General features: G+C 38.5%; 1 protein-coding gene across 4 annotated transcripts in view; it reads right to left on the bottom strand.

The window, feature by feature from the left end:
- Nucleotides 1–17,323, bottom strand: part of CNTNAP4 (contactin associated protein family member 4) — a 252,819-nt gene that overhangs the window by 154,457 nt on the left and 81,039 nt on the right. The gene's annotated exons all lie outside the window — the stretch shown is intronic.

The raw sequence follows: 17,323 nt of genomic DNA, 5'->3' as shown, positions 1-17,323 counted from the left end.
ATAAATTAAAGCCTATCCTCATTATTCAAAGATTCTGTATGTGTAAATTCATCGACTCACCAAAATTTACTTGTAATCCCATAATCAATATCCATGGTGCTTTTGTGGCCATCTGTGAACATGCACAGAGGCAAAAATTTGGGTTGGCCAGGGTGCAAGTTGCCAATGAAGTTCAAACAAGACAACATTCCGCTTTCCTGCTCCAACTCTCATACCGTAAACCAAGTGTCTTTTTCATGGTCTACTTAGTTCACAATTTTGCATTTTTATACTTTTGTCGGCGATTTTGCTGTTTAAAATATCAACTAAGCATTAGTGTCAAAGTACCATCTTCTAAAGTGCAGGGAGGCTGGGATGCGCCTCATGGAGAAAATACTGTGACAGATAAAGCTTTGCCTAGGCCTGACTTACAGTACTGTTGGCCGTGTGTTCAGGGCTAATGAGTTAACAGTACATATTAAATAAAGTGTCTTTAAACAGAAACACACAAAAAATAAGTTATGTGTTGACTGACTGATGAAAATGTGGCCAGAGGCTGGCAGAAACCTAACCCTGTATTACTCCCAGGAGCGCAGCTCAGTATTTGCGAATTCCACATTCATGAAGACTTCACAAAACACAACAGTCACGAATAATGATAATTATCTATATTTATTGTACGGCTCTTACTGTTTTAAGTAGACTAGAAAAATCTAGAGTAGGAATCAAGGCAAATCAACAAAAAGCATTATAATGTCATAAAAAATGATCTTTAATAAAAGATTCATAACTATGCTTCTAACACCTAAGTTTCAAATGCTACAAATTGTGCCTGTCAGGTGTCAGAATAATCCACATGTGCGTGTTCACTGTATTTATGCCTTAGACTATTTTTCTTTAAAAATACTGTAGCTAGTTGAATAGTGACTATAAATGAAATCACTGATTTTTAAGCATTTTAAATGCACACTTCGAATGTAACTCATGTATTAAACTATATGTTTTCCCTGTGGCTCCTATTTTCTAATTTTACCTTATTAGTTATTTTAGGAGGAAAAAACAGCCTAACTATGACTTATATGCTGATTACTCATAATCAAAGAAAACTATTTGAAACTGTGCTACCATGTATGCTTTTATATTTTTGAAATTATTTTTCAGGGCCTAGACAAATGTAGATGATTTTGAGGTTATGATGAAGCCTGGCTGGCATGACCACTTCCATCACTATCCATGAGTGTCCCTGTAAGAGGTGAAGGAATCTACCTCATTGTGAAGACACCAGGGAGTTCAATCTCACGGGGGGCTGGGAAAGCGAAAAGCAAGTCAGTCAAAACCAGAGCTACGTGGCCCATGGGGTCGAGTGTCACTTAGCCTGAGATGTGGGGCTGGAGAAGGAAGAGAAGATCCACCCCCTTATTTCCCTTCTTTTCTCCATTTCTCTCCTTTTTCTTCTCTGTCAGATCTGCCTTTCCTTCCTTTTCTTTATTTTGTGGTAGCAGCAAACTTTGGTCTCCTTCCCCACTACCGACACGAACGCTCCTTTATCAAGAACTGGACTCACTTGGGCCTCGACCACCTCCTTTCAACTGAGGCAAACGAATTCGCATTAATCTTGATACTTGATTTAACTTGGTCCTAACGGTGTTCATCATTGCTGGCTTTACTGCAAGGAAAATTATATTGTGCAAGAATAGAAACTTGACTATGAAAAATCTAAAGAGGGGAAAACCTATAGCTGGCATTAAAAATTTTATGGCCATTTTCAAATATATACCCAAGTAGGGAGAAAAGAACAATAAAAACACATATATCTGATTTTAAAAACTGCTAACTCGGGGCACCTGGGTGGCTCAGTTGGTTAAATGTCCAACTTGGGCTCAGGTCATCATCTCACGGTCCATGAGTTAGAGCCCCGCGTTGGGCTCTGTGCTGACAGCTCAGAGCCTAGAGGCTGCTTCAGATTCTGTGTCTCCCTCTCTCTCTCTCTCTGCCCCTCCCTTGCTTGCGCTCTGTCTCTCTCTCTCTCAAAATCAAACATAAAAATTTTAAAACAATTAGAAATTGCTAACTCATGGCCAATTTTATTTCACCTATACCCACGTCCCCTCCGTTCCTACGAGATTACTTTAAATTCAGTCTCAGACATCCTGTGATTTCATACATAAATATCTCAAAATAGATCTTTAAAGGATAAGGATTCCTTTTGAAACAAAACTGCAATTTAATGTTAACATCTAAAATACTGACAATAGTTCTGTAATATCACCAGCGTCCTGAGATGACTGCTTATCTTTGGAAAGTGGCTGTGTTCATGCACTACTGTTCCAACCAGAATACCAAAAATTTCCACAAGTTAAATTTGGTGATGTTTCTCTTAAGTGTCTTTTTACCTATAAGTCACCTCCCTTTCATTTTCTTCCAGTTTGTGTAGTGAAAAGTCCCTCACCATTTGTCTTATTGTTTCCCACAGTTTGCTGACTGCCTCTCTGTGGTGTGTCAAATACGTCCCTTTGTTGCACTCTAGCTTATAGACCCGGAGGTAGATTTTGAGATTTGATTTGACTTGGGTTGGACTTTTTAGCAAGAATTACTCAAAGAACACACTGTATACATCTATCAGGAGTGGTGTTACACCCGGTTGCCTCTGTTTTTATAATGTTAGCGATCAGTACGTTATTTCATTAGCGGTTAAAAAATGGTGATATTCTGATTCTATCATCCCTTTCTCAAAACCTTTTCTAAAAAATCTAAATAAAATACTTCAGTGAAAAGAAACTTCCTCTCAGCGAATATTTGGTTACCCTCTGATGCAGTTTACTCAGAAAAAGTAGAAAATACTTGATTTTTCTTTTTATGAACTGATGTTCAGAATAATGAGTTAATTCCCTAGCATCTTCCACTGATGGTGAATAAGGAAATTTTCATATTATTAATTCATAAATGTTTAACTTACTTGGTGTTTTAACCCATTTCTACTATTATTCTTATAAATGTTCTAATTGTTTCATTTTGGCCAGTGAAATCCTTTCTGAGTTGGTTTCTGGGTCTTTTTCACATGACTCCAATTGTCTGATTAAAACCTAGTGTTCTGGCATAAGATATCTATCCCACATATATTTTGTGTATTTCACACCCCAGATCTGGATTCAGCCATTCTCCATGGGGAGTCCTTGATCCCCTCAGAGTAAGTGGTATTTGGGGTCTAGGTACCTGAGGTCTGGGGGTATTTGGATAAAGGGGTATTTGGAGTTCAGGACTATAGGAGATTTACTTAACCTCTTCAAATTTTAGATTTCTTTTTATATTGAAATTATGATTTCTAATGATACTAATAAAATCTCTTAACTATTTTATCAGGATTAGTTTTAGAATCACAATACATTGTAAATAAAGTATAACAAGTATCACTAACAAAATGTGATTATTAAAAGGACTTCTAAGACATTTTTGTCAACGGGATCTAAAACAGTAGGACACACATATTGCTGTGTTTTGAAGCCACTCAAATAATTCCTGTGTATTTATGACTTTAACTCAACATCAAGGTTTATTTTTTTCATTTTCATTTTAATTTTTAGAAATAGCTCCAAAATTTTTACTTAATTTGGTGTATAATTATTAAATTGTGCATACCACTTAATAGTCAAATCCAAAAAACCAAGTATATTCAGAAAAGTGTGGCTTCTATTCCTACTACATCTCTCCCCTTAGAATTTATCATAGAAGTAGCTTTTTTTTAATGTCTTGCTTATCCATTTACTTAAAAAATATAAACTAATATGTAAATATATGTATACATTTCTGTTCCCTTTATTTAAATAGATGGCAGTAGACCATGCCCACTTTCTTCACCTTGTCTTTGTCAAGGTTATCAAACAAATGTGAGGGGCAGGAGTAAGCCACATGTTCATCTTTTTAAATGGTCATCACCCTTGAAGAATTTTCCAGATGAAAGCGATAATCCTATGAAGGAAGGGGAACAGTCCAGGATACCCTACAGCAAAGTTTGGGGCCTTTCCCAGCCTAGCCCCTCATATATCATTGGCCACCTGCCTTCTCCTTCCACTAGAATTATGTCAGAATTATTATCATGACTTCTCATGGAGGCAGCTATACAGCTCTCAGAGTCTCTGCTAGGAAAGGACTTGGGTGGGGAGACAGGGAGATTATTGAGTCTTGTGTCATGTGTCAGCTCTGGGGAATCTCTCCAAAGGGATTCCAGTGGCCTCTGTGTTGATGTCCCTAGGGACTGCTGGCATCTGGAGAATGTCAACTTAAAAAAAAAGTTTCCTTCATTAAAATTGTTAGATTTTAAAAGTCAGCCCATCTGATGAAATGCATTTTGGGAAAGAAAGTGTTGAAAGTACTGATAACTTCGGTTTTAGGACAAAGGAACTGTGGGTAAATGATAACGGGTGATAGAGAAAAGAGGTTCTAAGGTATGGAGAAAAACTTGAGTAGTTGCAGAGCACATTTGCAGAGGAGAGTAACAGAAGACAAGGTCCAGGGCAGTCAGTAGTTAATAACAGTATAGTAACAGTTATAATAGCAGACATCTAACTTAAAGTAACTGAGTTCATGACAGATCATAATTTTTCCTTAGCATTCTAAGGGGCACATATTGATGCTTGTGGTGTGGAAGAAGCATCCTATATATATGACTTCCTGAGCACTCATTGGCTCTATCCTTGGTAACTGCTACATCATCAGAACCTTTAAATATTTATGCATGGCTCAAGTACATGTTGTTATTTTCCAAGTAATGCCTACTGGTAAGAAAACAGCTTTTCAACTATATAGTAGTATCTCCAGTTACAAATAAGCAATTGATGAATATTTAAAAAAAAAAAAGACATCTCCTAATCACATTTAGTTTCAAGCTCATTTCTTGGGCTTGAGTCATTTCTTGCTTCTTGAGTCATCTTATTGTTATACTTTGCTTGAGTCTATTCACAAAATCATGAGCTTTTAAAAAACAGGCAGACAGCAGAAAAAAATAGAGAATAAAATATAAGCCCATCATGTCCCCTTAAAATATAATAGCACTGATTTCAAAGTAATCTTGCAACCTGAAGTAAACATGAACTTAGTTTAAAACGTTCTTTTTCATCAATGAGACCAAGACCAATTATGTGATACAGAGAGGTGCGGAGTTTGACAGCAAAAACAAATCCTGGTCCTGTAGGCTTATGCCAGAAACAGAATGATTCCCTCAGCAAGCATAAATATCACCACCCACAATCCCACCAGTTTTCCACACTACATGCCACAAGCCCTCTAGATATTATTTCTTATTCAAATTAAAATAAATTATAGTGTATATCTAGTCCTAAATGCATTGGGTCATTTTGAACACATTTTCCAGCAGAATATAATGGACCTAGAATGTCTTGAGATACTGCAGTAAACCTGAGTTTCAGCTGATACAGTATTTTTCTCAAAAAAATATGTAGAACATTCACCACGTAACTCTGACTCCCTACATCAAGTATTTGACTGAATATCATTAAACTACACAGACAAATATACTCATAGTCAAGGACTTTATACCCTGAGGTCATCAAGATGTACACCATTATATAGATGTTAAGCATATCTTTTTAAATCTGAACTTATGCACAGAGAAATCCTTCACATGTCATTAACCCAAGTACAGTACAGGAGGTCAGAATATTACACATCCATGAATCAATTTAGAGAAAAGATGAGGACCACCGTCCTGGTCAGAACCAGCTAAGATCAGTCAGTAGTGATTGAAACTGATATGTGTGCACATAACTACTAAATCAGCAGCAGAATATCAGAAGTCACTCAAAAGATGACGCCACCGCTTGGTTAATCTCCAGTTCTATTGGGAGGAAAAGCATGATTAATAGATGTATCTCACCTGAATGATAAAACAGCATCTGAGTAATTAGAGTGTGACCTCTGGCTGCAATGTACAAGGTATAATGGCAATAATAAGACAAAATCAGTGAGAGGAAGAGTAGCATATTTTGGAGTTAACTCAGCTCAAAGCAGAAATGGAAAAAGACAGAAAGTAAAACCAATGCAACTCCAAACTCCAAAGACAGTTGAAAAGATAAAATGGATTTTACAAATTAAATTTTTAAAGGAAAAGAAAATTAGAATGACAACTAGTGGAAGAAAACCGTCTCACCTCTACACTGTAGTGAAGTGAAGTAAGGTGTCAGTGCTCCTGTTGATTTCATCTTCTTTCAGGATATGTCAAGTTCCCTGGAATACCTTCCACAGTCACTTGCAAAAATCATGATCCTCTTACATTCTTTTCTCCTATTTCCCATGTCTTTCTGTAAATTGGAGTGATTTAAGGACCAGAAAGTAGGGCTTGGATTTAATTAGATCCTATAATAGCTGTGGTACATTGCAGAGTGAAAGGCATCTGTGATGGCTAATTTTATATGTCAACTTTTCTTGGCTAAGGGTTGGATGCCCAGATAGCTGGTAAAACATGATTTCTGGGTGTGTCTGTGAGGGTGTTTCCGAAAGAGATTCACATGTCCCATGACATCCAAATTAGCACTTTGGGATCTAATGTGAAGTTTACATAATTTTCCCAAAATCTCTACATCCATGGGGTCAGTAAGTATTTTTATAGGTCTCCTAGCAATTTCATATAATTTTTCCTTCTTCCTCATGAAAATAAGCCAACAAAAGAAAAAGAAAAAAAGAGAGGAAACACTATCTTCTCTTTTTTATGAATATCAGCAGGGAATAGCAAATCCTGCCCTCCTCGGCTCAGGTGCTCCCCAAACAAGAGGTCACCTCATGTCCATGGCAATCTCTCTGTTTCTGTATCCTTTGGACGCTCTATAAAACATCCTGGACGTGGACCGCCTTCGCCTGCTCCTCTTTAAACATTTTCCTGCCCATATCTTGGTCCTTAATCATTTCTTATGATTGCACCACTTTTAAAATGGTAAGTGCTTATATTCTACTCTTTGATCGTAGGCCGCCAGATATTTCTTTTTCTCCCATTCTTATTTGCTGTTTAGCCCCAATAACTCCACTGTTCCTTTGACATCTTCCATCTCTGTGATGATTTTCTGTGTCAACTTGACTAGGTCACAGTGCTTAGACATTGGGTCAAACGATATTCTAGATGTCTCCGTGAAAGTATTTTTTTATTAGACTAACATTTAAATCGGTAGACTTCTGAATAAAGCAGATTACTCTCCAGATGTGGGTGGGCCTCATCCAATCAGTGGAAGGCCTGAGCAGAAAAATGCCTGATTTCCCCGGAAGAGGGGATTGTGGCAGCAGACCCTTTAGAACGCAAACTGCAACTCTTTTGTGGGTCCTCTAGCTTTCCAGTCTACCTTGCAGATTTTGGACTCATCAAACCTCCACAATCATATAAGCCAATTCCTTAAAATAAATCTGTGTACATCCTGTTGGTTCCATTTCTCTGGAGAACCCCGACTAATACAGTCTTCTGCCAGGGCCCTCTCGACTTCACCTCCTCCTTCTTATGGTGCTAACTCTCTACTGCCCTTCCTCTATGCTTTTGCCAGCCCACAGTGTCCTTGTCCTGCTGTCCTCCGCCACAGTTATGCCTGCACATTGCAACCCTGCATCAAACTAAGAATCTATGCTCTCTGCTCCTGCACATGCGTGGTACCACAGGTGCCCGTTTGCGGTCTCCAGCCTAGGCTGCGCTCTCAGAGCCATGGGGAGGTTCTTTTCTGGGTCGGCACCCTGAAAATTCAGTGTTTGTCTACACATGTATCCAAGGGGGGTTGATTTTATGGGGAAAAGGGGACCGGACAGAACAATTTCTAATTTAGAGAAGCTTCAGTATTTATCTGTCATCTTTGACATGCAGATTTTTTTTAATTGAGATGTTTAATTTATTTTTGAGAGAGAGAGAGGCACAGGGTGCAAGCAGAGGAGGGGGAGAGAGAGAGGAAGTCACAGAATCCGAAGCTTAACCAAAGCATCCGGATGCTTAACCGACTGAGCCACCCAGGCACCCCAACATGCAGATTTTCAAGAAGAGTATAAACATCACTGTGAACTTCATTAACCCATGCATTTATTCTAATCTAAGGGTAGAAAATCTATTTCCAAAGTGACATCGTGAAAAAAAAAATTTTTTTTTACCTCTTTTTATTTCAGAGTGTAAAGATGGAACCTCTATTACCATAATAGCTTTGCAGCTCTTGGGACACTCTTCTGCAACTTTCCACCAACTTGCTAAAATAAATACAAGTTTTTCCTGAAACTGCTATTCCCCAGCCCACCCCCAACTCATGATGACTCTGACATATTGTAATAAAGCCATTGCTCCCTGAGGATCTCTTTGCACTGCTCCAGCAATTTTTGTCTTCTCTCTCTCTTATTGAAAAAGAACCCTATTATTAAGTACTTAAAATGTTCAAGATTCCAAAGAGAAGACAACCTTTCGGTATGAGAGATTAATAATAACAATAAGAAATACAGAATGGGAGATAGGCGTTCACAGCCAAATAAAAATTTCATTTGCAGAATACAAATCAAATATGATTTCTTTTGAGCTGCATCTCTCTGATTTATAGACACAGCTCTGTAGAATATTTCCTAGTATTTTTGCTTCCTCTGTTCTCCTTTTCATACTCACAGCTACTTCTGCACAAATGCGCTAACATTTGAATCTTTTCTAAAGCATGACTCTTCTAAATTGGCCAAAGGATTATTCTTTGTGAATGCTTCTGAAAGTAGTTAGATGCGGATAATTATATACAAAGACAATCTTAGGCAATGAGGTATAACTCCTAAAGGCAATTGGGAATATGGATGGATAAAGACATTTGGTTCAAGTTCTGATTCTTATGACTAAGAGTTTTTCTTCTACATATTCATACAGAATATTATATGGATGCCTCATCTCAGTACATACACATACCTCTGCCTTGTCAACCGGCAGACACATCGCCAGACTTTTGTACTTTGGACCTTAAGTAATCACAAAAGTGTTTCCTTTTACTATCATGGTATTATTCATATGTATTCCAAACCACATTAGCAAAAAAAAAAAAAGCATGGTTTCTATCTCCTAGAAATTCACAGCCTTAATTAAGAAATGGTATGCATTTTAGCCAGTAGCATTTGGGTATTTATTTGTAGTGAGTGTATAATTTGGAATAAAGGAAAATGTGTAAGTACAGTGAAAGAGAATGAAAAATACATGAATGCGTTTGAAATCCAGTCGATTAAGGTTATACAAACCATGCAAAGTAATCCATAAGGACTCCGTGGAAATGACACTATCACAGATGTCATTGGAAACAAGACCCTGGTGATGAGTTAGTGAACACAGGAAAAGTGATAGGGCAGGAGGGACCAGAAAGTAAGTGGTTAGAAGGCCCCAAGTTGGAGGGGATTAACTGAAGCATATTTGGCAAGCGTGCCTGAGATAAATGAAGAGTATACCCACAAGAGAAGTGTGAGAGCACAAGGCACCATGGTGAATGTCCTAAGAGCAATCACTGAGTAGGGGAGTCCGGAGGTGTGGTTCATCCTACCCAAGGGAGCAGTCAATGAAACGAACCAGGTTTGGGGTTGGACAGGCCCTCAGGCCTGTCAGCCAAGCAAAACATTTCAGTAAAATAGAGTGGCATGCTGATTTTTGTACACCAAATGCATGGAGTTACCCCATCCCGGAGGCAACAACAAATGTGTATTAATCCACATAAATGCCCTTCTACCTAGTCCTCTGCAGCGAGCCTTGGCCTTTACCTGCACACAACGTTTGCTGATGAACAGAGCAACGCTAACTCTCCCACAGTGACAGCACTGAAAGCAAACCTACACCTTGAACTACAATACATATGTTGAGAAACAAGAAAGGATTAAATCCACAGTCTATTAAAGTTAGCATCATTCTACCACCCGAGAGTAGATTATGTGTAAAATATGACCCTAAACCAAGGATCTGAATATTCACCACGGATTCCCTTCTCTCGGTATGTCGCAATACTGCTCTTTGCTAGCTTTGCGTACTTACCAATATTAGGAAGGAGGAGAGCTCAATGTAAAACTTTATAAAAGTTCTAACTATTCACATGAACTTAGGTCGGAACTTAGGATCTCAAATCTCAGTTTCTTCGGTATCAAAATATTATTGATCTGCTGTCTTTATGGGTCGATGGGGAAGCATGCAATTTTGCAGCTGGAAGGGAAGGAGACAGCACTCAGTAAGTACCTGGATTCTACCTGCACCCTCGTTCTGTAAGGACACAAAAAGCAGCACACTGAGGTGAGCTGTCCTTAGGGCTGTGCTGGTCATCTGCTTGTTTCACTTAGAACCACGTATCACCCTTTCCCTGCTCTGTTCTGAGGCATGCGAGGGCTGAGTGATGCTGACTGAGAATTGTAGGCTCCTGGTTTAGCAAGCTTCCAGCCCAGAGCTGGGGAGAGGTGGGCAGGTGAAGGGCAGGGAGGGGCCAGGATACTTCTCCCCACTCTTGCTCTGCCTGGGCAGCCTCTTGGTAGCGGCTGAGTCTTTTTTTTCACAAGGCTCCTGCTCCCAAAGGACACCCTTGCTTCTCCAATCCTCTACTGGGAAGCCGCTGCCAGGATTCTAGCACTAATAGACAACGTCAGCCTCTAAGCTCTGGAGGCATGACCTTCTCATTTTTTCCCTCCGGCCCTTGGCGTTATAGCATCTTCCTGCTGTCACTAAGCTCTGAGTCGTCTCACTGCCTCACGTTTGGCCGATCGGCTTTTCTGTCACCTGTAACCAATTTCCTCTGATGACTGTGCAGTTTCAGAGGCCTGGAGTGATTCTGTTTTTTCTGACGGGGCACTGACTCAGAGATCAATTTAGCATCAGAACTCAAGTATTTTTTAATCTGTAATAACATGATCAAAGACTAATGACGTGCACGTCAGACTGCCACCCACCCATTCGACAAATATATTTTTTAGACCACTACTAAAATAAGCATTAACAAATATCATATGATGCTACAGACTGATAACTCACGTAGGCTTTATAGTATCATTAAATATTATAGCATTATACAACAAGTAGGAAATAGTCACTGTTTTTCTTAAAAATTTGATAATTGAATTATTTCCTACCTGTTCTCCTCTATTTGTTCTCCTTTGTTTCTTCCACATCCAGATTACTTTGCCCTATTTGAAACCTCATATAAATCTAATCTTTACCTGTGCTTCCATAAATAAACAAATATTCCATCCATCACCCACCCCCCCCATCTCTTCCTCTTCAGTCCCTAAGATTCACTCTTTAGCATCAAATGTCCGCTCACTTTCAAAATTTCACATCAGTTTTGGAACCCACTCCAGAAATGGTAGCATATTCTTGCATCATCTGTTTTTGATGGCCATAAGTTATTCCATTGGGTGGAGGTGCTATAATTTATTTAAGCGAGTGATATACGGCTGCTGGGTTCAATCAATATCATTTTGCTGCTGCAGACAACGTTGCAGTGAATATTCTTGCATACATTTCAAATGTACAATGCAAGTGAGCTTGCAGGATTAACCCCTAGAGTTTGGGTTACTTTTTGGTGCAGATTATATACCTGGATAGATTTAAAGCATTAGGCAACACTGTTTTGGACTCCCTATGGCAATGTTTTCTGTGTCTTAAATCATTTGGGTTCTCCTTCAAAATGCTGATTTCATACACATAATATTTTGACCTGTAACATAGGGGATATAGAAGCCAGGTTCCTGAGGAGCAAAATCTTGCCCCATTTAGCTGTGTGGCCTTGGGAAAGTAACCTTCGCATCTCTGTTTGCGTATACACAAACTGGGCATTATCAGAGTTCCTAACTCACTGGATTGTGAAGAATAACTGAATAAATATATAATGCATACAGAATAATGCCTGGAGTATTTCTTTTTATTTGAGCAAATAATCCCTCCACTCTTTTATTTATAGACCTTAACTTATATTATTTACAAACCTATCGACAGAAGATTCTGGGCCATAATAAGTGTTCATCCTTCTCGCTTTTTAGATGCTTTTCTTTAAAATCAATTTTTAGCTTCCTCTTGTGTTAAACAGTAGTACCCATAATACCACGGTTTTCATACCATCGTTAAAATTTTGTAAGAAGAGTCATCATATTAAATGTGTAACTATTGAAACTAAAGAAGACATTACTTTGTTACACAAAACAACTTGGCAAATTATGTCCAAAGAACACTGTAGTTCCAACATTCTCATTTATTCAAGTCTTTTAGGGAATGCTACCTGACACCTATTTTTTTTAATATATGAAATTTATTGTCAAATTGGTTTCCATACAACACCCAGTGCTCATCCCAAAAGGTGCCCTCCTCAATACCCATCACCCACCCTCCCCTCCCTCCCACCCCCCATCAGCCCTCAGTTTGTTCTCAGTTTTTAAGAGTCTCTTATGCTTCGGCTCTCTCCCACTCTAACCTCTTTTTATTTCCTTCCCCTCCCCCATGGGTTCCTGTTAAGTTTCTTAGGATCCACGTAAGAGTGAACACATATGATATCTGTCTTTCTCTGTATGGCTTATTTCACTTAGCATAACACTCTCCAATTCCATCCACATTGCTACAAAGGGCCATATTGCATTCTTTCTCCTTGCCACGTAGTACTCCATTATGTATATAAACCACACTGACACCTGTTTTAATGCGCATGTCTTCAATAATGAATGAGGTGGTAGACGCTTGCACCTACTTACATATCATCCTTTCCTTTCTAGGCAGTGTCTGTTTATATTTTGCTTCCTTTTTAAAAAAAAATAAAGCTTTATTTTTTATTATTAATTTTCAAGAGTATTTTGTACCTGTGCTAATAGAATCTTCGGAGATAATGGGCATGTTCTATAACTGCACTAATACAGTAACCAATGGCTTCATCTAGCTAGCTATTCAGCACTTAAAATGTGGCTAGCGTGACTGAGAAACTTTATTTTTATTTTCTTTCATTTTAGTTAATTGAGTTTTAAATTTAAATAGCACTAGATAGCTAGTGGCTACCATATTAGACCATCTTTCTCATTAGAAGGACTGAGTTAACATCTGGTTTATAGCTCTTTTTACCTAGCATTGATCTTTAGCCAAATCCTTCTTGCAACATATACTCGAGGAATGCACAAGAGTTTACTGGATCTAAGATACATCGGCATCCTGCTGATTATGCTTTGTACTGAACTAAGAATCTATACTTGGTTGTCAAGTGTGTTTATGGAGTAATCCAATGGTTCCCACACTTTGCAGTAAATTGGAATCGCCTGGTACTATTTCTTTAAAATCCCAATACCTGGTTTCCATCCCAAATACTATTTGATTGGCATGGATGCTACCTGGGTATCAGAATTCAAATAAGCTGCAACATTTGGGAATGACAGATATCACCTGTAATCAGTGAGTAACATGGGAGTGATGAGATGCAGGCACGCCGAAACAAAAAGGGGGTTGGCAGGTATCTCTGAGGAGTTATGTCATTGGCAAGGTATGAAAGCTGAAGGTGCCCTGAAGCTGATGGCTTTCCTGATCTGTGGTGGTCACACCCACTCAGCCTTGCCCATCGTGACCACGTTTATCCCAATTCAAGTTGTGGGGATATTTAGAAGCTGTTCAGTGTAACTAAGCATCCATTATGCTGTTGCTGTGCACACTGTGATATTGCCTGCCCTGTATCCCTTTTTTTAAATATGAAATTGTCAAATTGGTTTCCATACAACACCCAGTGCTCATCCCAACAGGTGCCCTCTGCAATACCCCTCACCCACCCTCCCCTCCCTCCCACCCCCCCATCAACCCTCAGTTTGTTCTCAGTTTTTAAGAGTCTCTTATGTTTTGGCTTTTTAAATCTAAGTAAACTTGCAGGTGAATGAAGTCCATTCAGTCATTGTCAATCTGAATATCAATCTCAACCCAGGACCACCGCGGCTGGTGAATCAAAGTGGGCACTGCCATCATAGAGGCTACAAATATTTTTCAATTTATACTCTTCCTTTTAATATTGTTTATGTTATTTTTTCATGCAGCTCTCTAAATATTATCTCATTTTTCATCATTTCCTCGATGGCACCTGGGTTTGGTTCTCTTGCTTAGAAAGACATGTGCCTTCCAATATTATGTGTGTTATCTATTCATCATCTTGTGTTTTCTTCTATTACTTTTTTCTATGTCTGTATTATTATTATTTAGAGAGAGTGTGTGAGCAGGGGAACACAGGGAAAGAGAGAGATTCCCAAGCAGGCTCCATGCTCATTGGGAGGCCTAACGTGGGGCTCGATCTCAGGATCATGACCTGAGCCAAAATATAGAGTTAGATGCTCAAACAACTGAGCCACCCAAGAGCCCCTGTATTATTTTTAAATATTCAATTCATCTGGAATCCATTTTGATATAAAAATGTTACTTATTTTTCTAGAAACTATAGCTTACTAAGTTCCATTATTGACTATATACATTTCCTCACATATTTTCTTTTTTTTTCAATATATGAAATTTATTGTCAAATTGGTTTCCATACAACACCCAGTGCTCATCCCAACAAGTGCCCTCCTCAGTACCCATCACCCACCCTTCCCTCCCTCCCACCCCCCATTAGCCCTCAGTTTGTTCTCAGTTTTTAAGAGTCTCTTATTCTTTGGCTCTCTCCCACTCTAACCTCTTTTTTTTTTTCCTTCCCCTCCCCCATGGGTTTCTGTTAAGTTTCTCAGGATCTACATAAGAGTGAAAACATATGATATCTGTCTTTCTCTGCATGACTTATTTCACTTAGCGTAACACTGTCCAGTTCCATCCACGTTGCTACAAAGGGCCATATTTCATTCTTTCTCATTGCCACGTAGTACTCCACTGCATATATAAACCACAATTTCTTTATCCATTCTTCAGTTGATGGACATTTAGGCTCTTTCCATAATTTGGCTATTGTTGAGAGTGCTGCTATAAACATTGGGGTCCAAGTGCCCCTATGCTTGGGTAAACTCCTAGCAGTCCTCACATATTTTCAATGCTACATGTATCTTAGGCAAATCCCTAAATGGTATTTGGACTTAGTAACGGATGCTCTCTTTTATTCTTTCACTATGTTTTCACGTGCCAGTATCAACATGTTTTAATTAACATAGATTTATAAAATTTTTCTAACATGTAGGTTCTCCTTACTACTGTTATTTTGCTAATTTATGTATTTGTTCATACTTTTTATACATGAAATTCAGAATGATTTAATTTGTATGAGTTATTTTAGGTAGAATGAGTAGCTTTTGATACTATTTTCCACTTCAAAACAGATATGACTTGCCATTTAATCAAGTCTTCTTTTATATCCTTCAGTAATATTCTAAATATTATTTTTATATAACCTGTACATTTTTCTAAGTTTTACCTTGATATTTATTCATTTTTGGTTCTAGTTTAAGTGGAGTATGTATTCCTTTTGTATTGTCTATGTAGTTATTTATAAGTGGGAAGATAAATTACTGATTTTAAAAATTAATTTTGTTGTTAGGCACATTACTGAGTTACCATCTTAAAAAATAGTAAAATAATTCTCTTAGATTTTTAAGCATTATATTGTATCAATGCCAAATCTTGTCACCTCCTTTCTAGCTTTATATATTTTTCTATCTCTTTCTCTGATCAAAACATGCTTGTAAGTTCAGAACTTAAAAAAACAAAAATTAGGAAAGAGAGCCTAATGCATTGGTTTACAGAGAGACCTAGATGCCTAGGTCTTAACAACAAAAGAGAATTTCAAAAGGACAGACTTGTTCCAAGAGAGAACTACAAATGTAGTCTCCCGAGGCTGGAACTAGAAAAGCCGGAAGTAGACATCTATGACATCAGATCACAGCGATGGCAAGAAAGAATGGAGAAAAGGGGGTCATGTTGTTATCACTGAACTGTGACATGGTAGAATGTGAGACGCAAGTTGGAAAGTGTCTTTAACACATGTTATTCCCTGGTTGATGATTTGAGAACGATCCTGAATGTGAGTGTGCCCTCTGAGGAGGGCACCAAATCCAATCTCCTGTTAACTCTAATCACTCTGTTCAAATAATTTTTACTTTTCTTGCTTAGAGGCAGATCATTTTGAAGAATGTGAAACAACATTACCATTTGTCTTATATGACTGTTTATGTGTACTTGAAATACATGGGAGTTCCCATATATGTATTTTGTGCATCACATATTGATACAAAGTTCCCATATATATGTGTGTCCAAAGAAGTTTATGAGAAGGGACTCACAGAGCACACTAGAGAACGAGCACGGATGCACAGAGGTGAAAGAAACCACACTACATGATAGAGAAGGTGCCTAGCAAACTAACTGTTCAGACCCATGACTGAAGCCACATTAAAAACCCAGATGCAGCTACCTTTAAGCATTCACTACTAGGTTAATCATTTTCAGAAGGGTGAAGAAGTCATGATTAAATAGAAATACATCAAGAGATTTCCTGACGATACAAATAATAGCAACTTCCATTAAAAATGTCTTTTTGGCATCGGAGTAGAGGCCATCCAGAAAGACAGATGCAGCTTAAGGCATTCTCTAGGCCTCTGTCCAAGTACTGAGGCAAGTCTTGCGACGCATTAAACTTGATGGTTTGACATGTTGACATACACGGCATTAGTACTGTTGTGCTTTGAAACCCCACAAATGATTTTTGCAGGTTTAAGTTGCTAGAATAAGGGCTCAACAGAGGGGAAGGACGAGGAAAGATGTGCCTTGCATGGCATGGAGTCCAGCAAGCTTATAGCACCCCTCCCGCTTGTATTCCTGCCTCCTGAGGTTTTCTATTAAACTCCCCTGGCCACATGTTTATTTGATTTGAAACAAATGCATGTTAAAATCTTTGCAGGTAGTGTTTCTGCACTGTGTGGCTTTGAGAGTTGACGACTCAATCATTCACAGTGATAATGGTGTGAATATTCTGGGACAGGTGATACTTCTACCTAATTGACTATATTACTGTGTCACAGGGGCTCTGTGTTTTTCACAAAACAAACCCAGAATCATGGCATTAAACACTTCTAAGTAAAAAACAAGGGGCGCCTGAGTGGCTCAGTCGGGTAAGCATCTGACCTCCGCTCAGAGCATGATCTCACTGTTCGTGAGTCTAAGCTCCACATCAGGCTCTCTGCTGTCAACACGGAGTCTGCTTTGGTCCCTGTCTCCCTCTCTCTGCCCCTCCCCAGCTCATGCTTTCTCTCTGTCTCAAAAATAAATAAAACATCAAAAAAATTTTTAATAAGAAAAAAATAAGAAAAATAAGAAACAAAATAAAACTAACTTCAGAAATACGCTAAAGGTTTTTGTTTGTTTGGAAAACCAGGTACAAATGACATCCATAAAAAA

This window comes from Felis catus, chromosome E2 (genome assembly GCF_018350175.1).
Source record: "Felis catus isolate Fca126 chromosome E2, F.catus_Fca126_mat1.0, whole genome shotgun sequence".
Lineage (NCBI taxonomy): Eukaryota > Metazoa > Chordata > Mammalia > Carnivora > Felidae > Felis > Felis catus.
Note: the sequence above shows the minus strand (reverse complement) of the source record. Positions and strands in the feature narration are given on the sequence as shown.